The sequence below is a fragment of the Heterodontus francisci genome, chromosome 33 (genome assembly GCF_036365525.1).
Source record: "Heterodontus francisci isolate sHetFra1 chromosome 33, sHetFra1.hap1, whole genome shotgun sequence".
Taxonomy (NCBI): domain Eukaryota; kingdom Metazoa; phylum Chordata; class Chondrichthyes; order Heterodontiformes; family Heterodontidae; genus Heterodontus; species Heterodontus francisci.
Genome location: NC_090403.1, coordinates 4,912,490 through 4,935,168, shown reverse-complemented (window position 1 = coordinate 4,935,168; position 22,679 = coordinate 4,912,490).

Here is a 22,679-nt window from a genome sequence, read left to right as displayed (position 1 = left end):
TCAGAGAGTGTCAGAGAGTGATAGTGAGTGTCAGAGAGTGTCAGAGAGCGATGGAGAGTGTCAGAGAGTGATAGAGAGTGATGGAGAGTGATATAGAGTGTCAGAGATTGTCAGAGAGTGTTAGAGAGTGATAGAGAGCGATAGAGAGTGTCAGAGAGAGTTAGAGAGTGTCAGAGAGTGATATAGAGTGTCAGAGAGTGATATAGAGTGTCAGAGATTGTCAGAGAGTGATAGAGAGTGAGAGAGAGTGATAGACAGTGTCAGAGAGTGTCTGAGAGTGATAGAGAGTGACAGAGTGTGTCAGACAGTGTTAGAGAGTGATTGTGAGTGTCAGAGAGTGTCAGAGAGTGATAGTGAGTGTCTGAGAGTGTCAGATAGTGTCAGAGAGTCATAGAGAGTGTTAGAGAGTGATAGAGACTGTCAGAGAGAGATAGAGTGTGTCAGAGAGTGTCAGAGAGTGATAGTGAGTTTCAGAGAGTGTCAGAGAGTGATAGTGAGTGTCTGAGAGTGTCAGATAGTGTCAGAGAGTCATAGAGAGTGTTAGAGAGTGATAGAGACTGTCAGAGAGTGTCAGAGAGTGTCAGAGAGAGATAGAGTGTGTCAGAGAGTGTCAGAGAGTGATAGTGAGTTTCAGAGAGTGTCAGAGAGTGATAGTGAGTGTCTGAGAGTGTCAGAGAGTGATAGAGAGTGTCAGAGAGTGTCAGAGAGTGATAGTGAGTGTCAGAGAGTGTCAGAGAGTAATAGAGAGAGTCAGAGAGTGATAGAGTGTGTCAGGGAGAGTCAGAGGGTGTCAGAGAGTGACAGAGAATGTCAGAGAGTGTCATAGAGTGATACTGAGTGCCAGAGAGTGATAGAGAGGGTCAGAGAGTGATAGAGAGTGCCAGAGAGTGATAGTGAGTGTCTGAGAGTGTCAGAGAGTGATAGAGAGTGATAGAGACTGTCAGAGAGTGTCAGATAGTGTCAGAGAGAGACAGAGAGTGTCAGAGAGTGTCAGAGAGTGATAGTGAGTGTCAGAGAGTGTCAGAGAGCGATGGAGAGTGTCAGAGAGTGATAGAGAGTGATGGAGAGTGATATAGAGTGTCAGAGAGTGTCAGAGAGTGTTAGAGAGTGATAGAGAGCGATAGAGAGTGTCAGAGAGAGTTAGAGAGTGTCAGAGAGTGATATAGAGTGTCAGAGAGTGATATAGAGTGTCAGAGAGTGATATAGAGTGTCAGAGATTGTCAGAGAGTGATAGAGAGTGTTAGAGACTGATAGAGAGTGTCCGAGAGAGTTAGAGAGTGTCAGAGAGTGATATAGAGTGTCAGAGAGTGTCAGAGAGTGATAGTGAGTGTCTGAGAGTGTCAGAGAGTGTCAGAGAGTGTCAGAGAGTGATAGAGAGTGATAGAGTGTGATGTCGAGTGATATAGAGTGTCAGAGAGTGTCAGAGAGCAATGGAGAGTGTCATAGAGTGATAGAGAGTGTCAGAGAGTGATAGAGAGTGTCAGAGAGTGTCAGAGAGCGATGGAGAGTGTCAGAGAGTGATAGAGAGTGTCAGAGAGTGATAGAGAGTGATAGAGAGCGATAGAGAGTGATAGTGATAGAGAGTGATAGAGAGTGTCAGAGAGTGTCAGAGAGTGTCAGATAGTGTCAGAGAGTCATAGAGAGTGTTAGAGCGTGATAGAGACTGTCAGAGAGTGTCAGAGAGTGTCAGAGAGAGATAGAGTGTGTCAGAGAGTGTCAGAGAGTGATAGTGAGTTTCAGAGAGTGTCAGAGAGTGTCAGAGAGTGATAGTGAGTTTCAGAGAGTGTCAGAGAGTGATAGTGAGTGTCTGAGAGTGTCAGAGAGTGATAGAGAGTGTCAGAGAGTGTCAGAGAGTGTCAGAGAGTGATAGTGAGTGTCAGAGAGTGTCAGAGAGTGTCAGAGAGTGATAGTGAGTGTCTGAGAGTGTCAGATAGTGTCAGAGAGTCATAGAGAGTGTTAGAGAGTGATAGAGACTGTCAGAGAGTGTCAGAGAGTGTCAGAGAGAGATAGAGTGTGTCAGAGAATGTCAGAGAGTGATAGTGAGTTTCAGAGAGTGTCAGAGAGTGATAGAGAGTGTCAGAGAGTGTCAGAGAGTGTCAGAGAGTGATAGTGAGTGATAGAGAGTGCCAGAGAGTGATAGAGAGTGCCAGAGAGTGATAGTGAGTGGCTGAGAGTGTCAGAGAGTGATAGAGAGTGATAGAGACTGTCAGAGAGTGTCAGATAGTGTCAGAGAGAGACAGAGAGTGTCAGAGAGTGTCAGAGAGTGATAGTGAGTGTCAGAGAGTGATAGTGAGTGTCAGAGAGTGATAGTGAGTGTCTGAGAGTGTCAGAGAGTGTCAGAGAGTGTCAGAGAGTGATAGAGAGTGTTAGAGAGTGATAGAGAGTGTCAGAGAGTGATAGTGAGTGTCTGAGAGTGTCAGAGAGTGTCAGAGAGTGTCAGAGAGCGATAGAGAGTGTCAGAGAGCGATAGAGAGTGTCAGAGAGCGATTGAGAGTGTCAGAGAGTGATAATGAGTGTCAGAGAGTGTCAGAGAGTGATAGAGACTGTCAGAGAGTGTCAGAGAGCGATAGAGAGTGTCAGAGAGCGATAGAGAGTGTCAGAGAGCGATTGAGAGTGTCAGAGAGTGATAATGAGTGTCAGAGAGTGTCAGAGAGTGATAGAGACTGTCAGAGAGTGTCAGAGAGTGATAGTGAGTGTCTGAGAGTGTCAGATAGTGTCAGAGAGTCATAGAGAGTCATAGAGAGTGTTAGAGATGTCAGAGAGTGTCAGAGAGTGTCAGAGAGTGATAGAGAGTGTCAGAGATTGTCAGAGAGTGATAGAGAGTGTTAGAGACTGATAGAGAGTGTCAGAGAGCGATGGAGAGTGTCAGAGTGTGATAGAGAGTGTCAGAGAGTGTCAGAGAGCGATAGAGAGTGTCAGAGAGCGATAGAGAGTGTCAGAGAGCGATTGAGAGTGTCAGAGAGTGATAATGAGTGTCAGAGAGTGTCAGAGAGTGATAGAGACTGTCAGAGAGTGTCAGAGAGTGATAGTGAGTGTCTGAGAGTGTCAGATAGTGTCAGAGAGTCATAGAGAGTCATAGAGAGTGTTAGAGATGTCAGAGAGTGTCAGAGAGTGTCAGAGAGTGATATAGAGTGTCAGAGATTGTCAGAGAGTGATAGAGAGTGTTAGAGACTGATAGAGAGTGTCAGAGAGCGATGGAGAGTGTCAGAGTGTGATAGAGAGTGTCAGAGAGTGTCAGAGAGCGATGGAGAGTGTCAGAGTGTGATAGAGAGTGTCAGAGAGTGATAGAGAGTGATAGAGAGTGTCAGAGAGTGTCAGAGAGTGTCAGAGAGTGTCAGAGAGTGATAGAGACTGTCAGAGAGTGTCAGAGTGTGTCAGAGAGAGATAGAGTGTGTCAGAGAGTGATAGAGAGTGATAGAGAGTGATAGAGAGTGATAGAGAGTGTCAGAGATTGTCAGAGAGTGATAGAGAGTGTCAGAGAGTGATAGTGAGTCTCAGAGAGTGTCAGAGAGTGATAGAGGGTGTCAGAGAGTGTCAGAGAGTGATAGAGAATGTCAGAGAGTGATAGTGAGTGTCTGAGAGAGTCAGAGAGTGATAGAGAGTGAAAGAGAGTGTCAGACAGTGTCCTAGAGTGTCAGAGAGTGTCAGAGAGTGATAGAGAGTGACAGAGAGTGACAGAGAGTGTCAGAGTGTGTCAGAGAGTATCAGAAAGTGATAGAGAGTGTCAGAGAGTGATAGTGGGTGTCAGAGAGTGATAGTGAGTGTCTGATAGTGTCCGAGAGTGTCCGAGAGTGTCAGAGAGTGATAGAGAGTGTCAGACAGTGTCTGAGAGAGTCAGAGAGTGTCAGAGAGTGATAGAGAGTGTCAGAGAGAGATAGAGAGTGATAGAGAGCGATCGAGAGAGTCAGAGAGTGATAGAGAGTGATAGTGAGTGTCAGAGCATCAGATAGTGATAGTGAATGTCTGAGATTGGCAGAGAGTGATAAAGAGTGTCAGAGAGTGATAGAGAGTGTCAGAGAGTGATGGAGAGTGTCAGAGAGTGATAGTGAGTGTCTGAGATTGTCAGAGAGTGATACAGAGTGTCAGAGAGTTTCAGAGAGTGTCAGAGAGTGATAGAGAGTGTCAGAGAGTGATAGAGAGTGTCAGAGAGTGATAGAGAGTGTCAGAGAGTGATAGTGAGTGTCTGAGAGTGTCAGAGAGTGTCTGAGAGTGTCAGAGAATGTCAGAGAGTGATAGAGAGTGTCTGAGAGTTTCTGAGAGTGTCAGAGAGTGATATAAGTGTCAGAGAGTGATAGAGAGTGAGAGAGAGTGATAGACAGTGTCAGAGAGTGTCTGAGAGTGATAGAGAGTGACAGAGTGTGTCAGACAGTGTTAGAGAGTGATTGTGAGTGTCAGAGAGTGTCAGAGAGTGTCAGAGAGTGATAGTGAGTGTCTGAGAGTGTCAGATAGTGTCAGAGAGTCATAGAGAGTGTTAGAGAGTGATAGAGACTGTCAGAGAGTGTCAGAGAGTGTCAGAGAGAGATAGAGTGTGTCAGAGAGTGTCAGAGAGTGATAGTGAGTTTCAGAGAGTGTCAGAGAGTGATAGTGAGTGTCTGAGAGTGTCTGAGAGTGTCAGAGAGTGATAGAGAGTGATAGAGAGTGATAGAGAGTGTCAGAGAGTGTCAGAGAGTGTCAGAGAGTGATAGTGAGTGTCAGAGAGTGTCAGAGAGTAATAGTGAGAGTCAGAGAGTGATAGAGAGTGTCAGGGAGTGTCAGAGAGTGTCAGAGAGTGATACTGAGTGCCAGAGAGTGATAGTGAGTGATAGAGAGTGATAGAGAGTGATATAGAGTGTCAGAGAGTGTCAGAGAGCGATGGAGAGTGTCAGAGAGTGATAGAGAGTGTCAGAGAGTGTCAGAGAGCGGTGGAGAGTGTCAGAGAGTGATAGAGAGTATCAGAGAGTGATAGAGAGTGATAGAGAGTGATAGAGAGTGATAGAGAGTGTCAGAGAGTGTCAGAGAGTGTCAGAGAGTGTCAGAGAGTGTCAGAGAGTGATAGAGACTGTCAGAGAGTGTCAGAGTGTGTCAGAGTGTGTCAGAGAGAGATAGAGTGTGTCAGAGAGTGATAGAGAGTGATAGAGAGTGATGGAGAGTGTCAGAGATTGTCAGAGAGTGATAGAGAGTGTCAGAGAGTGATAGTGAGTCTCAGAGAGTGTCAGAGAGTGATAGAGGGTGTCAGAGAGTGTCAGAGAGTGATAGAGAATGTCAGAGAGTGATAGTGAGTGTCTGAGTGAGTCAGAGAGTGATAGAGAGTGAAAGAGAGTGTCAGACAGTGTCCTAGAGTGTCAGAGAGTGATAGAGAGTGACAGAGAGTGACAGAGAGTGTCAGAGTGTGTCAGAGAGTATCAGAAAGTGATAGAGAGTGTCAGAGAGTGATAGTGGGAGTCAGAGAGTGATAGTGAGTGTCTGATAGTGTCCGAGAGTGTCTGAGAGTGTCAGAGAGTGATAGAGAGTGATAGAGAGTGATAGAGATTGTCAGAGAGTGATAGAGAGTGTCAGAGAGTGTCAGACAGTGTCAGACAGTGTCTGAGAGAGTCAGAGAGTGTCAGAGAGTGATAGAGAGTGATAGAGAGTGTCAGAGAGAGATAGAGTGAGATAGAGAGTGATAGAGAGCGATCGAGAGAGTCAGAGAGTGATAGAGAGTGATAGTGAGTGTCAGAGCATCAGATAGTGATAGTGAATGTCTGAGATTGGCAGAGAGTGATAAAGAGTGTCAGAGATTGATAGAGAGTGTCAGAGAGTGATGGAGAGTGTCAGAGAGTGATAGTGAGTGTCTGAGAGGGTCAGAGAGTGTCTGAGAGTGTCAGAGAGTGATAGAGAGTGTCAGAGAGTTTCAGAGAGTGTCAGAGTGATAGAGAGTGTCAGAGAGTGATAGAGAGTGTCAGAGAGTGATAGTGAGTGTCTGAGAGTGTCAGAGAGTGTCTGAGAGTGTCAGAGATTGTCAGAGAGTGATAGAGAGTGTCTGAGAGTTTCTGAGAGTGTCAGAGAGTGATATAAGTTTCAGAGAGTGATAGAGAGTGATAGAGAGTGTCAGAGAGTGTCAGAGAGTGTCAGAGAGTGATATAGAGTATCAGAGAATGTCAGAGAGTGATAGAGACTGTCAGAGAGTGTCAGAGAGTGTCAGAGAGAGTTAGAGAGTGTCAGAGATTGATAGTGAGTGTCAGAGAGTGTCAGAGAGTGACAGAGAGTGAAAGTGAGTGTCTGAGAGTTTCAGAGAGTGATACTGAGTAATCGAGAGTGTCTGAGAGTGTCAGAGAGTGTCAGAGAGTGATAGAGAGTGACAGAGAGTGTCAAAGTGTGCCAGAGAGTATCAGAAAGTGATAGAGAGTGTCAGAGAGTGATGTTGAGTGTCAGAGAGTGATAGTGAGTGTCTGATAGTGTCCGAGAGTGTCAGAGAGTGTCAGACAGTGTCTGAGAGAGTCAGAGAGTGTCAGAGAGTGATAGAGAGTGTCAGAGAGAGATAGAGAGTGATAGAGAGTGATAGAGAGTGTCAGAGAGTGATAGAGAGTCTCTGAGAGTGTCAGAGAGTGATAGAGGGTGTCAGAGAGTGTCAGAGAGTGATAGAGAATGTCAGCGAGTGATAGTGAGTGTCTGAGAGTGTCAGAGAGTGATGGAGGGTGAAAGAGAGTGTCAGACAGTGTCCTCGAGTGATAGAGAGTGTCAGAGAGTGAAAGTGGGCCTCTGAGAGTGTCTGAGAGTGTCAGAGAGTGTCAGAGAGTGATAGAGAGTGACAGAGAGTGTCAGAGTGTGTCAGAGAGTATCAGAAAGTGATAGAGAGTGTCAGAGAGTGATAGTGAGTGTCAGAGAGTGATAGTGAGTGTCTGATAGTGTCAGAGAGTGTCAGAGAGTGTCCGAGAGTGTCCGAGAGTGTCAGCGAGTGTCAGCGAGTGTCAGCGAGTGACAGAGAGTGATAGAGAGTGATAGCGATTGTCAGAGAGTGATAGAGAGTGTCAGAGAGTGTCAGACAGTGTCTGAGAGAGTCAGAGAGTGTCAGAGAGTGATAGAGAGTGTCAGAGAGAGATAGAGAGTGATAGAGAGCGATAGAGAGAGTCAGAGAGTGATAGAGAGTGATAGTGAGTGTCAGAGCATCAGATAGTGATAGTGAGTGTCTGAGATTGTCAGAGAGTGATAGAGAGTATCAGAGAGTGTCAGATAGTGATAGAGAGTGTCAGAGAGTGATAGTGAGGGTCTGAGAGTGTCAGAGAGTGTCTGAGAGTGTCAGAGAGTGATAGAGAGTGTCAGAGAGTGTCAGAGAGTATCAGAGAGTGATAGAGAGTTTCAGAGAGTGATAGTGAGTGTCTGAGAGTGTCAGAGAGTGTCTGAGAGTGTCAGAGATTGTCAGAGAGTGATAGAGAGTGTCAGAGAGTGTCAGAGAGTATCAGAGAGTGATAGAATGTTTCAGAGAGTGATAGTGAGTGTCTGAGAGTGTCAGAGAGTGTCAGAGAGTATCAGAGAGTGAGAGAGAGTGTCAGAGAGTGATAGTGAGTGTCTGAGAGTGTCAGAGAGTGTCTGAGAGTGTCAGAGATTGTCAGAGAGTGATAGAGAGTGTCAGAGAGTGTCAGAGAGTCAAAGAGAGTGTTAGAGAGTGTCAGAGAGTCATAGAGAGTGTTAGAGAGTGTTAGAGAGTGTCAGAGAGTGTCAGAGAGTGTCAGAGAGTCATAGAGAGAGTTAGAGAGTGTCAGAGAGGGTCAGAGAGTGATAGAGAGTGGCAGAGAGTGTGAGAGAGTGATAGAGAGTGTCAGAGAGTGTCAGAGAGTGATATAGAGTATCAGAGAATGTCAGAGAGTGATAGAGACTGTCAGAGAGTGTCAGAGAGTGTCAGAGAGAGTTAGAGAGTGTCAGAGATTGATAGTGAGTGTCAGAGAGTGTCAGAGAGTGAAAGTGAGTGTCTGAGAGTGTCAGAGAGTGATAGTGAGTGATAGAGAGTGTCTGAGAGTGTCAGAGAGTGATAGAGAGTGTCAGAGAGTGTCAGAGAGTGATAGTGAGTGTCAGAGAGTGTCAGAGAGTGTCTGAGAGTGTCTGAGAGTGTCAGAGAGTGACAGAGAGTGATAGAGAGTGATAGAGAGTGATAGAGAGTGATAGAGAGTGTCTGAGAGGTTCTGAGAGTTTCAGAGAGTGATATAAGTGTCAGAGAGTGATAGAGAGTGATAGACAGTGTCAGAGAGTGTCTGAGAGTGATAGAGAGTGACAGAGTGTGTCAGACAGTGTTAGAGAGTGATTGTGAGTGTCAGAGAGTGTCAGAGAGTGTCAGACAGTGTCAGAGAGTGACAGATAGTTTCAGAGAGAGCAGTGAGTCTCTGAGAGTGTCTGAGAGTGTCAGAAAGTGTCAGAGAGTGATAGAGATTGTCAGAGAGTGATAGTGAGTCTCTGAGAGTGTCAGAGAGTGATAGAGAGTGTCAGAGAGTGTCAGAGAGTGATAGTGAGTGTCAGAGAGTGATAGTGAGTGTCTGAGAGTGTCAGAGAGTGATAGAGAGTGAAAGAGAGTGTCAGACAGTATCCTAGAGTGATAGAGAGTGTCAGAGAGTGAAAGTGAGTCTCTGAGAGTGTCTGAGAGTGTCAGAGAGTGTCAGAGAGTGTCAGAGAGTGATAGAGAGTGACAGAGAGTGACAGAGAGTGTCAGAGTGTGTCAGAGTGTGTCAGAGTGTGTCAGAGAGTATCAGAAAGTGATAGAGAGTGTCAGAGAGTGATAGTGAGTGTCAGAGAGTGATAGTGAGTGTCTGATAGTGTCAGAGAGTGTCCGAGAGTGTCCGAGAGTGTCCGAGAGTGTCAGAGAGTGACAGAGAGTGACAGAGAGTGACAGAGATTGTCAGAGATTGTCAGAGATTGATAGTGAGTGTCAGAGAGTGTCAGAGAGTGTCAGAGAGTGTCAGACAGTGTCTGAGAGAGTCAGAGAGTGATAGAGAGTGTCAGAGAGAGAGATAGAGAGTGTCAGAGAGTGTCAGAGAGAGATAGAGAGTGATAGAGAGTGTCAGAGAGTGATAGTGAGTGGCTGAGAGTGTCAGAGAGTGTCTGAGAGTGTCAGAGATTGTCAGAGAGTGATAGTGAGGGTCAGAGAGTGATAGCGAGTGTCTGAGAGTGTCAGAGATTGTCAGAGAGTGATAGTGAGGGTCAGAGAGTGATAGCGAGTGTCTGAGAGTGTCAGAGATTGTCAGAGAGTGATAGTGAGGGTCAGAGAGTGATAGCGAGTGTCTGAGAGTGTCAGAGATTGATAGAGAGTGTCAGAGAGTGTTAGAGAGTGTCAGAGAGTCATAGAGAGAGTTAGAGAGTGTCAGAGAGTGTCAGAGAGTGATAGAGAGTGTCAGAGAGTGTCAGAGAGTGTCAGAGAGTGATAGAGAGTGATAGAGAGTGTCAGAGAGTGTCAGAGAGTGACACAGAATGTCAGAGAATGTCAGAGAGTGATAGAGACTGTCAGAGAGTGTCAGAGAGTGTCAGAGAGAGATAGAGAGTGTCAGAGAGTGATAGTGAGTGTCAGAGTGTCAGAGAGTGAAAGTGAGTGTCTGAGCGTGTCAGAGAGTCATAGAGAGTGTTAGAGAGTGTCAGAGAGTCATAGAGAGTGTTCGAGAGTGTCTGAGAGTGTCTGAGAGTGTCAGAGAGTCATAGAGAATGTTAGAGAGTGTCAGAGAGTCATAGAGAGTGTTAGAATGTGTCAGAGAGTGTCAGAGAGTCATAGAGAGAGATAGAGAGTGTCAGAGGGTGATAGAGAGTGGCAGAGAGTGTCAGAGAGTGATAGAGAGTGATCGAGAGTGTCAGAGAGTGTCAGAGAGTGTCAGAGAGTGATATAGAGTATCAGAGAATGTCAGAGAGTAATAGAGACTGTCAGAGAGTGTCAGACAGTGTCAGAGAGAGTTAGAGAGAGTTAGAGAGTGTCAGAGATTGATAGTGAGTGTCAGAGAGTGTCAGAGAGTGAAAGTGAGTGTCAGAGAATGATAGTGAGTGATAGAGAGTGTCTGAGAGTGTCAGAGAGTGTCAGAGAGTGATAGAGAGTGACAGAGAGTGTCAGAGTGTGCCAGAGAGTATCAGAAAGTGATAGAGAGTGTCAGAGAGTGATAGTGAGTGTCAGAGAGTGATAGTGAGTGTCAGAGAGTGATAGTGAGTGTCTGATAGTGTCCGAGAGTGTCCGAGAGTGTCCGAGAGTGATAGAGAGTGATAGAGAGTGATAGAGATTGTCACAGAGTGATAGAGAGTGTCAGAGAGTGTCAGAGAGTGTCAGACAGTGTCTGAGAGAGTCAGAGAGTGTCAGAGAGTGATAGAGAGTGTCAGAGAGAGATAGAGAGTGATAGAGAGTGATAGAGAGTGTCAGAGAGTGATAGAGAGTGATAGAGAGTGATAGTGAGTGTCAGAGCATCAGATAGTGATAGAGAGTGTCTGAGATTGTCAGAGAGTGTCAGAGAGTGTCAGAGAGTGTCAGAGAGTGTCAGAGAGTGTCAGAGAGTGTCAGAGAGTGTCAGAGAGTGATAGAGAGTGATAGAGAGTGATAGAGAGTGTCAGAGAGTGTCAGAGAGTGTCAGAGATTGTCAGAGAGTGATAGAGAGTGTCAGAGAGTGATAGTGAGTGTCTGAAATTGTCAGAGAGTGAAAGAGAGTGTCAGACAGTGTCCCAGAGTGATAGAGAATGTCAGAGAGTGAAAGTGAGTCTCTGAGAGTGTCTGAGAGTGTCAGAGAGTGTCAGAGAGTGATATAGAGTGACAGAGAGTGTCAGAGTGTGCCAGAGAGTATCAGAAAGTGATAGAGAGTGTCAGAGAGTGATAGTGAGTGTCAGAGAGTGATAGAGAGTGAAAGAGAGTGTCAGACAGTGTCCTAGAGTGATAGAGAGTGTCAGAGAGTGAAAGTGAGTCTCTGAGAGTGTCTGAGATTTTCAGAGAGTGTCAGAGAGTGATAGAGCGTGACAGAGTGTGTCAGAGAGTATCAGAAAGAGATAGAGAGTGTCAGAGAGTGATAGTGAGTGTCAGAGAGTGATAGTGAGTGTCTGATAGTGTCAGAGAGTGTCCGAGAGTGTCAGAGAGTGATAGAGAGTGATAGAGAGGATAGAGATTGTCAGAGAGTGTCAGAGAGTGTCAGAGAGTGTCAGAGAGTGTCAGAGAGTGTCAGAGAGTGTCTGATGGAGTCAGAGAGTGTCAGAGAGTGTCAGAGAGTGATAGAGAGTGTCAGAGAGAGATAGAGAGTGATAGAGAGTGATCGAGAGTGATCGAGAGTGTCAGAGAGTGATAGAGAGTGATAGTGAGTGTCAGAGCATCAGATAGTGATAGTGAGTGTCTGAGATAGTCAGAGAGTGATAGAGAGTGTCAGAGAGTGTCAGAGAGTGTCAGAGAGTGAGAGAGAGTGTCAGAGAGTGATAGTGAGTGTCAGAGAGTATCAGAGAGTGATAGTGAGTGTCAGAGAGTGATCGTGAGTGTCTGAGAGTGTCAGAGAGTGATAGAGAGTGTCAGAGAGTGTCAGAGAGTGTCAGAGAGTGATAGAGAGTGATAGAGAGTGTCAGAGAGTGTCAGAGAGTGACACAGAATGTCAGAGAATGTCAGAGAGTGATAGAGACTGTCAGAGAGTGTCAGAGAGTGTCAGAGAGAGATAGAGAGTGTCAGAGAGTGATAGTGAGTGTCAGAGTGTCAGAGAGTGAAAGTGAGTGTCTGAGCGTGTCAGAGAGTCATAGAGAGTGTTAGAGAGTGTCAGAGAGTCATAGAGAGTGTTCGAGAGTGTCTGAGAGTGTCTGAGAGTGTCAGAGAGTCATAGAGAATGTTAGAGAGTGTCAGAGAGTCATAGAGAGTGTTAGAATGTGTCAGAGAGTGTCAGAGAGTCATAGAGAGAGATAGAGAGTGTCAGAGGGTGATAGAGAGTGGCAGAGAGTGTCAGAGAGTGATAGAGAGTGATCGAGAGTGTCAGAGAGTGTCAGAGAGTGTCAGAGAGTGATATAGAGTATCAGAGAATGTCAGAGAGTAATAGAGACTGTCAGAGAGTGTCAGACAGTGTCAGAGAGAGTTAGAGAGAGTTAGAGAGTGTCAGAGATTGATAGTGAGTGTCAGAGAGTGTCAGAGAGTGAAAGTGAGTGTCAGAGAATGATAGTGAGTGATAGAGAGTGTCTGAGAGTGTCAGAGAGTGTCAGAGAGTGATAGAGAGTGACAGAGAGTGTCAGAGTGTGCCAGAGAGTATCAGAAAGTGATAGAGAGTGTCAGAGAGTGATAGTGAGTGTCAGAGAGTGATAGTGAGTGTCAGAGAGTGATAGTGAGTGTCTGATAGTGTCCGAGAGTGTCCGAGAGTGTCCGAGAGTGATAGAGAGTGATAGAGAGTGATAGAGATTGTCACAGAGTGATAGAGAGTGTCAGAGAGTGTCAGAGAGTGTCAGACAGTGTCTGAGAGAGTCAGAGAGTGTCAGAGAGTGATAGAGAGTGTCAGAGAGAGATAGAGAGTGATAGAGAGTGATAGAGAGTGTCAGAGAGTGATAGAGAGTGATAGAGAGTGATAGTGAGTGTCAGAGCATCAGATAGTGATAGAGAGTGTCTGAGATTGTCAGAGAGTGTCAGAGAGTGTCAGAGAGTGTCAGAGAGTGTCAGAGAGTGTCAGAGAGTGTCAGAGAGTGTCAGAGAGTGATAGAGAGTGATAGAGAGTGATAGAGAGTGTCAGAGAGTGTCAGAGAGTGTCAGAGATTGTCAGAGAGTGATAGAGAGTGTCAGAGAGTGATAGTGAGTGTCTGAAATTGTCAGAGAGTGAAAGAGAGTGTCAGACAGTGTCCCAGAGTGATAGAGAATGTCAGAGAGTGAAAGTGAGTCTCTGAGAGTGTCTGAGAGTGTCAGAGAGTGTCAGAGAGTGATATAGAGTGACAGAGAGTGTCAGAGTGTGCCAGAGAGTATCAGAAAGTGATAGAGAGTGTCAGAGAGTGATAGTGAGTGTCAGAGAGTGATAGAGAGTGAAAGAGAGTGTCAGACAGTGTCCTAGAGTGATAGAGAGTGTCAGAGAGTGAAAGTGAGTCTCTGAGAGTGTCTGAGATTTTCAGAGAGTGTCAGAGAGTGATAGAGCGTGACAGAGTGTGTCAGAGAGTATCAGAAAGAGATAGAGAGTGTCAGAGAGTGATAGTGAGTGTCAGAGAGTGATAGTGAGTGTCTGATAGTGTCAGAGAGTGTCCGAGAGTGTCAGAGAGTGATAGAGAGTGATAGAGAGGATAGAGATTGTCAGAGAGTGTCAGAGAGTGTCAGAGAGTGTCAGAGAGTGTCAGAGAGTGTCAGAGAGTGTCTGAGGGAGTCAGAGAGTGTCAGAGAGTGTCAGAGAGTGATAGAGAGTGTCAGAGAGAGATAGAGAGTGATAGAGAGTGATCGAGAGTGATCGAGAGTGTCAGAGAGTGATAGAGAGTGATAGTGAGTGTCAGAGCATCAGATAGTGATAGTGAGTGTCTGAGATAGTCAGAGAGTGATAGAGAGTGTCAGAGAGTGTCAGAGAGTGTCAGAGAGTGAGAGAGAGTGTCAGAGAGTGATAGTGAGTGTCAGAGAGTATCAGAGAGTGATAGTGAGTGTCAGAGAGTGATCGTGAGTGTCTGAGAGTGTCAGAGAGTGTCTGAGAGTGTCAGAGATTGTCAGAGAGTGACAGAGAGTGTCAGAGAGTGTCAGAGAGTGATAGAGAGTGTCAGAGAGTGTCAGAGAGTGTCAGAGAGTGATAGAGAGTGTCAGAGAGTGATAGTGAGTGTCTGAGAGTGTGAGAGAGTGATATAAGTGTCAGAGAGTGATAGAGAGTGATAGAGAGTGATAGACAGTGTCAGAGAGTGTCTGAGAGTGATAGAGAGTGACAGAGTGTGTCAGACAGTGTTAGAGAGTGATTGTGAGTGTCAGAGAGTGTCAGAGAGTGTCAGACACTGTCAGAGAGTGATAGATAGTTTCAGAGAGAGCAGTGAGTCTCTGAGAGTGTCTGAGAGTGTCAGACAGTGATAGAGAGTGTTAGAGAGTGTCAGAAAGTGTCAGAGAGTGATAGAGAGTGTCAGAGAGTGATAGTGAGTCTCTGAGATTGCCAGAGAGTGATAGAGGTGTCAGAGAGTGTCAGAGAGTGATAGAGAGTGTCAGAGAGTGATAGTGAGTGTCAGAGAGTGTCAGAGAGTGATAGAGAGTGAAAGAGAGTGTCAGACAGTGTCCTGGAGTGATAGAGAGTGTCAGAGAGTGTCAGAGAGTGTCAGAGAGAGATAGAGAGTGACAGAGAGTGACAGAGAGTGTCAGAGTGTGTCAGAGAGTATCAGAAAGTGATAGAGAGTGTCAGAGAGTGATAGTGAGTGTCAGAGAGTGATAGTGAGTGTCAGAGAGTGATAGAGAGTGATAGAGATTGTCAGAGAGTGTCAGAGAGTGTCAGAGAGTGTCAGAGAGTGTCAGACAGTGTCTGAGAGAGTCAGAGAGTGTCAGAGAGTGTCAGAGAGTGATAGAGAGTGTCAGAGAGTGATAGAGAGTGTCAGAGAGAGATAGAGAGTGATAGAGAGTGATAGAGAGTGTCAGAGAGTATCAGAGAGTGATAGTGAGTGTCTGAGATTGTCAGAGAGTGATAGAGAGTGTCAGAGAGTGATAGAGAGTGAAAGAGAGTGTCAGACAGTGTCCTAGAGTGATAGAGAGTGTCAGAGAGTGAAAGTGAGTCTCTGAGAGTGTCTGAGAGTGTCAGAGAGTGTCAGAGAGTGTCAGAGAGTGTCAGAGAGTGATAGAGAGTGTCAGAGAGTGATAGTGAGTGTCAGAGAGTGATAGTGAGTGTCTGAGAGTGATAGTGAGCGTCAGAGAGTGATAGTGAGAGTCTGAGAGTGTCAGAGACAGTCAGAGAGAGACAGAGAGTGTCAGAGAGTGATCGTGAGTGTCAGAGAGTGTCAGAGAGTGTCAGAGAGTGTCAGAGAGAGATAGTGAGTGTCTGAGAGTGTCAGAGAGTGATAGAGAATGGTAGAGAGTGATGGAGAGTGTCAGAGATTGTCAGAGTGTGATAGTGAGTGTCTGAGAGTGTCTGAGAATGTCAGAGATTGTCAGAGAGTGTCAAAGAGTGACAGAGAGTGACAGAGAGTGACAGAGAGTGTCAGAGAGTGATAGTGAGTGATAGTGAGTGATAGTGAGTGTCTGAGAGTGTCTGAGAGTGTCTGAGATTGTCAGAGAGTGTCAGAGAGTGATAGAGAGTGTCAGAGATTGTCAGAGATTGTCAGAGAGTGTCAGAGAGTGATAGAGAGTGATAGGGAGTGTCAGAGAATGATAGTGAGTGTCAGAGAGTGTCAGAGAGTGATATGGAGTGATAGAGAGTGATAGAGAGTGATGGAGAGTGTCAGAGAGTGTCAGAGAGTGATATGGAGTGATATGGAGTGATAGAGAGTGATAGAGAGTGATAGAGAGTGATAGAGAGTGATAGAGAGTGATGGAGAGTGTCAGAGAGTGTCAGAGAGTGATAGAGAATGATAGAGAGTGATGGAGAGTGTCAGAGAGTGTCAGAGAGTGTCAGAGAGTGTCAGAGTGTGATAGTGACTGTCTGAGAGTGTCTGAGAATGTCAGAGATTGTCACAGACTGTCAAAGAGAGATAGATAGTGTCAGAGAGTGGCAGAGAGTGATTGTGAGTGTCTGAGAGTGTCAGAGCTTGTCAGAGAGTGACAGAGAGTGTCAGAGAGTGTCAGAGAGTGTCAGAGAGTGACAGAGAGTGACAGTGAGTGATAGTGAGTGATAGTGAGTGATAGTGAGTGTCTGAGAGTGTCTGAGATTGTCAGAGAGTGTCAGAGAGTGTCAGAGAGTGATAGAGAGTGTCAGAGATTGTCAGAGAGTGTCAGAGAGTGATAGGGAGTGTCAGAGAGTGTCAGAGAGTGTCAGAGATTGTCAGAGAGTGTCAGAGATTGTCAGAGAGTGATAGTGAGTGTCAGAGAGTGTCAGAGAGATAGAGAGCGTCAGAGAGTGATAGTGAGTGTCTGAGAGTGTCAGAGAGTGTCAGAGATTGTCAGAGAGTGTCAGAGAGTGTCAGAGAGTGTCAGAGAGTGATAGAGAGTGTCAGAGAGTGATAGAGAGTGATAGAGAGTGATAGAGAGTGATGGGGAGTGTCAGAGAGTGGCCGAGTGTGATAGAGATTGTCAGAGAGTGTCAGAGATTGTCAGAGATTGTCAGAGAGTGTCAGAGAGTGTCAGAGAGTGTCAGAGAGTGATAGAGAGTGATAGAGAGTGATAGGGAGTGTCAGAGAGTGGCCGAGTGTGATAGAGAGTGGCAGAGAGTGATAGAGAGTGTCAGAGAGTGATAGTGAGTGTCTGAGAGTGTCAGAGAGTGTCAGAGAGTGATAGTGAGTGTCTGAGAGTGTCAGAGAGTGTCAGAGAGTGATAGAGAATGATAGAGAGTGATGGAGAGTGTCAGAGAGTGTCAGAGTGTGATAGTGAGTGTCTTAGAGTGTCTGAGAATGTCAGAGATTGTCATGGACTGTCAAAGAGAGATAGATAGTGTCAGAGACTGGCAGAGAGTGATTGTGAGTGTCTGAGAGTGTCAGAGAGTGACAGAGAGTGACAGAGAGTGTCAGAGAGTGTCAGAGAGTGTCAGAGAGTGTCAGAGAGTGTCAGAGAGTGATAGTGAGTGACAGTGAGTGATAGTGAGTGTCTGAGAGTGTCTGAGATTGTCAGAGAGTGTCAGAGAGTGATAGAGAGTGTCAGAGATTGTCAGAGAGTGTCAGAGAGTGTCAGAGAGTGTCAGAGATTGTCAGAGAGTGTCAGAGATTGTCAGAGAGTGTCAGAGAGTGTCAGAGAGTGTCAGAGAGTGAGCGAGAGTGAGCGGGAGTGTCAGAGAGTGGCCGAGTGTGATAGAGAGTGGCAGAGAGTGATAGTGAGTGATAGTGAGTGTCAGAGAGTGTCAGAGAGTTTCAGAGAGGGTCAGAGAAGGTCAGAGAAGGTCCGAGAGGGTCAGAGAGTGTCAGAGAGTGTCAGAGAGAGGTAGAGAGCGTCAGAGAGTGATAGTGAGTGTCTGAGAGGGTCAGAGAGAGGTAGAAAGTGTCAGAGAGAGGTAGAAAGTGTCAGAGAGTGATAGTGAGTGTCGAGAGAGTGATAGTGAGTGTCAGAGAGTGATAGTGAGTGTCAGAGAGTGATAGTGAGTGTCAGAGAGTGATAGTGAGTGTCAGAGAGTGATAGTGAGTGTCAGAGAGTGATAGTGAGTGTCTGAGAGTGTCAGAGAGTGATAGAGATTGTCAGAGAGTGATAGAGAGTGTCAGAGAGTATCAGAGAGTGATAGTGAGTATCAGAGTGATAGAGAGTTTCTGAGAGTGTCAGAGAGTGTCAGAAAGTGATAGAGAGAGTCAGAGAGTGTCAGAGAGTGTCAGAGAGTGTCAGAGAGAGATAGAGAGTGTCAGAGAGTGATAGTGAGTGCCTGAGAGTGTCAGAGAGTGATAGAGAATGATAGAGAGTGATGGAGAGTGTCAGAGAGTGTCAGAGTGTGATAGTGAGTGTCTGAGAGTGACTGAGAATGTCAGAGATTGTCAGAGAGTGTCAAAGAGAGATAGATAGGGTCAGAGAGTGGCAGAGAGTGATTGTGAGTGTCTGAGAGTGTCAGAGAGTGTCAGAGAGTGTCAGAGAGTGTCAGAGAGTGTCTGAGAGTGACACAGTGTCAGAGAGTGATAGTGAGTGGTAGTGAGTGATAGTGAGTGTCTGAGAGTGTCTGAGATTGTCAGAGAGTGTCAGAGAGTGATAGAGAGTGTCAGAGATTGTCAGAGAGTGTCAGAGAGTGTCAGAGATTGTCAGAGAGTGTCAGAGAGTGTCAGAGAGTGTCAGAGAGTGTCAGAGAGTGAGCGAGAGTGAGCGAGAGTGATAGGGAGTGTCAGAGAGTGGCCGAGTGTGATAGAGAGTGGCAGAGAGTGTCAGAGAGTGATAGTGAGTGTCAGAGAGTGTCAGAGAGGGTCAGAGAGGGTCAGAGAGGGTCAGAGAGGGTCAGAGAGTGTCAGAGAGTGTCAGAGAGTGTCAGAGAGAGGTAGAGAGCGTCAGAGAGTGATAGTGAGTGTCTGAGAGGGTCAGAGAGAGGTAGAAAGTGTCAGAGAGAGGTAGAAAGTGTCAGAGAGTGATAGTGAGTGTCAGAGAGTGATAGTGAGTGTCAGAGAGTGATAGTGAGTGTCTGAGAGTGATAGTGAGTGTCAGAGAGTGATAGTGAGTGTCAGAGAGTGATAGTGAGTGTCTGAGAGTGTCAGAGAGTGATAGAGATTGTCAGAGAGTGATAGAGAGTGATAGTGAGTGTCAGAGAGTGATAGTGAGTGTCTGAGAGTGATAGTGAGTGTCAGAGAGTGATAGTGAGTGTCAGAGAGTGATAGTGAGTGTCTGAGAGTGTCAGAGAGTGATAGAGAGTGTCAGAAAGTGATAGAGAGAGTCAGAGAGTGTCAGAGAGTGTCAGAGAGTGTCAGAGAGTGTCAGAGAGAGATAGAGAGTGTCAGAGAGTGATAGTGAGTGCCTGAGAGTGTCAGAGAGTGATAGAGAATGATAGAGAGTGATGGAGAGTGTCAGAGAGTGTCAGAGTGTGATAGTGAGTGTCTGAGAGTGACTGAGAATGTCAGAGATTGTCAGAGAGTGTCAAAGAGAGATAGATAGGGTCAGAGAGTGGCAGAGAGTGATTGTGAGTGTCTGAGAGTGTCTGAGAGTGTCAGAGAGTGTCAGAGAGTGTCAGAGAGTGTCTGAGAGTGACAGAGAGTGACAGAGAGTGATACAGAGTGTCAGAGAGTGTCAGAACAAAGATAATTACAGCACGGGAACAGGCCCTTCGGCCCTCCAAGCCTGCGCCGATCCAGATCCTCTCTCTAAACATGTCGCCTATTTTCTAAGGTTCTGTATCTCTTTTCTTCCTGCCCATTCATGTATCTGTCTAGATACATCTTAAAAGACTCCATCGTGCCCGCATCTACCACCTCCGCTGGCAATGCGTTCCAGGTGCCCACCACCCTCTGCGTAAAGAACTTTCCACGCATATCCCCCCTAAACATTTCCCCTTTCACTTTGAACTCGTGTCCTCTAGTAATTGAAACCCCCACTCTGGGAAAAAGCCTCTTGCTGTCCACCCTGTCTAGACCTCTCATGATTTTGTCCACCTCAATCAGGTCCCCCCTCAACCTCCGTCTTTCTAATGAAAATAATCCTAATCTACTCAACCTCTCTTCATAGCTAGCGCCCTCCATACCAGGCAACATCCTGGTGAACCTCCTCTGCACCCTCTCCAAAGCATCCACATCCTTTTGATAATGTGGCGACCAGAACTGTACGCAGTATTCCAAATGTGGCCGAACCAAAGTCCTATACAACTGTAACATGACCTGCCAACTCTTGTACTCAATGCCCCGTCCGATGAAGGAAAGCATGCCGTATGCCTTCTTGACCACTCTATTTACCTGCGTTGCCACCTTCAGGGAACAGTGGACCTGAACACCCAAATCTCTCTGGACATCAATTTTCCCCAGGACTTTTCCATTTACTGTAGAGAGTGACAGAGAGTGTCAGAGAGTGTCAGAGATTGATAGTGAGTGTCAGAGAGTGATAGTGAGTGTCTGAGAGTGTCAGAGAGTGTCAGACAGTGTCAGAGAGTGACAGAGAGTGTCAGAGATTGATAGTGAGCGTTCGAGAGTGATAATGAGTGTCTGAGAGTGTCAGAGAGTGTCAGACAGTGTCAGAGAGTGATAGTGAGTGTCAGAGAGTGTCAGAGAGTGAGAGTGTGTGTCAGTGAGTGTCTGAGAGTGTCAGAGAGTGTCAGAGCATGTCAGAGAGTGATAGAGAGCATCAGAGAGTGATAGTGCGTGTCTGAGATTGTCAGAGAGTGTTCCGAGAGTGATAGAGAGTGTCATAGTGTGTCAGAGAGTGTCAGAGAGTGTCAGAGAGTGTCAGAGAGTGATAATGACTGTCAGAGAGTGATAGTGTGTGTCTGAGAGTGATAGTGAGCGTCAGAGAGTGATAGTGAGAGTCTGAGAGTGTCAGAGACTGTCAGAGAGTGATAGAGATTGTCCGAGAGTGATAGTGAGTGTCAGAGAGTATCAGAGAGTGAGAATGAGTGTCTGAGATTGCCAGAGACTGTCAGAGAGTGATAGAGAGTGTCAGAGTGTGATAATGACTGTCAGAGAGTGATAGAGAGTGTCAGAGTGTGATAATGACTGTCAGAGAGTGATAGTGAGTGTCTGAGAGTGTCAGAGAGTGTCAGAGAGTGTCAGACAGTGATAGAGAGTGATAGAGAATGATAGAGGGTGATAGAGGGTGATGGAGAGTGTCAGAGAGTGTCAGAGTGTGATAGTGAGTGTCTGAGAGTGTCTGAGAATGTCAGAGATTGTCAGAGAGTGTCAGAGAGTGTCAGAGAGTGTCAGAGAGTGATAGAGAGTGATAGAGAGTGATAGGGAGTGTCAGAGAGCGGCCGAGTGTGATAGAGAGTGGCAGAGAGTGATAGAGAGTGTCAGAGAGTGATAGTGAGTGATAGTGAGTGTCAGAGAGTGTCAGAGAGATAGAGAGCGTCAGAGAGTGATAGTGAGTGTCTGAGAGTGTCAGAGAGAGGTAGAAAGTGTCAGAGAGTGATTAGTGAGTGTCTCAGAGTGATAGTGAGTGTCAGAGAGTGATAGTGAGTGTCTGAGAGTGTCAGAGAGTGATAGAGATTGTCAGAGAGTGATAGAGAGTGTCAGAGAGTGATAGAGAGTGTCAGAGAGTATCAGAGAGTGATAGTGATTATCAGAGTGATAGAGAGTTTCTGAGAGTGTCAGAGAGTGTCAGAGTGTGATAGTGAGTGTCTGAGAGTGTCTGAGAATGTCAGAGATTGTCAGAGAGTGTCAAAGAGTGTCAGAGAGTGTCAGAGAGTGTCAGAGAGTGATAGAGAGTGATAGTGAGTGATAGAGAGTGATAGAGAGTGTCAGAGAGTGTCAGAGAGTGTCAGAGAGTGTCAGAGATTGTCAGAGAGTGTCAGAGAGTGTCAGAGAGTGTCAGAGATTGTCAGAGAGTGTCAGAGAGTGTCAGAGAGTGATAGAGAGTGATAGGGAGTGTCAGAGAGTGGCCGAGTGTGATAGAGAGTGGCCGAGTGTGATAGAGAGTGGCAGAGTGTCAGAGAGTGATAGAGAATGATAGAGAGTGATGGAGAGTGTCAGAGAGTGTCAGAGTGTGATAGTGAGTGTCTGAGAGTGTCTGAGAATGTCAGAGATTGTCAGAGAGTGTCAAAGAGAGATAGATAGGGTCAGAGAGTGTCAGAGAGTGTCAGAGAGTGTCAGAGAGTGTCAGAGAGTGACAGAGAGTGACAGAGAGTGATACAGAGTGTCAGAGAGTGTCAGAACAAAGATAATTACAGCACGGGAACAGGCCCTTCGGCCCTCCAAGCCTGCGCCGATCCAGATCCTCTCTCTAAACATGTCGCCTATTTTCTAAGGTTCTGTATCTCTTTTCTTCCTGCCCATTCATGTATCTGTCTAGATACATCTTAAAAGACTCCATCGTGCCCGCATCTACCACCTCCGCTGGCAATGCGTTCCAGGTGCCCACCACCCTCTGCGTAAAGAACTTTCCACGCATATCCCCCCTAAACTTTTCCCCTTTCACTTTGAACTCGTGTCCTCTAGTAATTGAAACCCCCACTCTGGGAAAAAGCCTCTTGCTATCCACCCTGTCTATACCTCTCATGATTTTGTACACCTCAATCAGGTCCCCCCTCAACCTCCGTCTTTCTAATGACAATAATCCTAATCTACTCAACCTCTCCTCATAGCTAGCGCCCTCCATACCAGGCAACATCCTGGTGAACCTCCTCTGCACCCTCTCCAAAGCATCCACATCCTTTTGATAATGTGGCGACCAGAACTGTACGCAGTATTCCAAATGTGGCCGAACCAAAGTCCTATACAACTGTAACATGACCTGCCAACTCTTGTACTCAATGCCCCGTCCGATGAAGGAAAGCATGCCGTATGCCTTCTTGACCACTCTATTTACCTGCGTTGCCACCTTCAGGGAACAGTGGACCTGAGCACCCAAATCTCTCTGGACATCAATTTTCCCCAGGACTTTTCCATTTACTGTAGAGAGTGACAGAGAGTGTCAGAGAGTGTCAGAGATTGATAGTGAGTGTCAGAGAGTGATAGTGAGTGTCTGAGAGTGTCAGAGAGTGTCAGACAGTGTCAGAGAGTGATAGTGAGTGTCAGAGAGTGTCAGAGAGTGAGAGTGTGTGTCAGTGAGTGTCTGAGAGTGTCAGAGAGTGTCAGAGCATGTCAGAGAGTGATAGAGAGCATCAGAGAGTGATAGTGCGTGTCTGAGATTGTCAGAGAGTGTTCCGAGAGTGATAGAGAGTGCCATAGTGTGTCAGAGAGTGTCAGAGAGTGACAGAGAGTGACAGAGAGTGACAGAGAGTGACAGAGAGTGTCAGAGAGTGTCAGAGAGTGATAGTGAGTGATAGTGAGTGATAGTGAGAGTCTGAGAGTGTCTGAGAGTGTCTGAGAGTGTCTGAGAGTGTCAGAGAGTGTCAGAGAGTGATAGAGAGTGATAGAGAGTGATAGAGAGTGTCAGAGATTGTCAGAGAGTGTCAGAGAGTGTCAGAGAGTGTCAGAGAGTGTCAGAGAGTGATAGAGAGTGATAGAGAGTGATAGAGAGTGATAGAGAGTGATAGAGAGTGATAGGGAGTGATAGGGAGTGATAGGGAGTGATAATGAGTGTCAGAGAGGGGCCGAGTGTGATAGAGAGTGGCAGAGAGTGATAGAGTGTGTCAGAGAGAGTC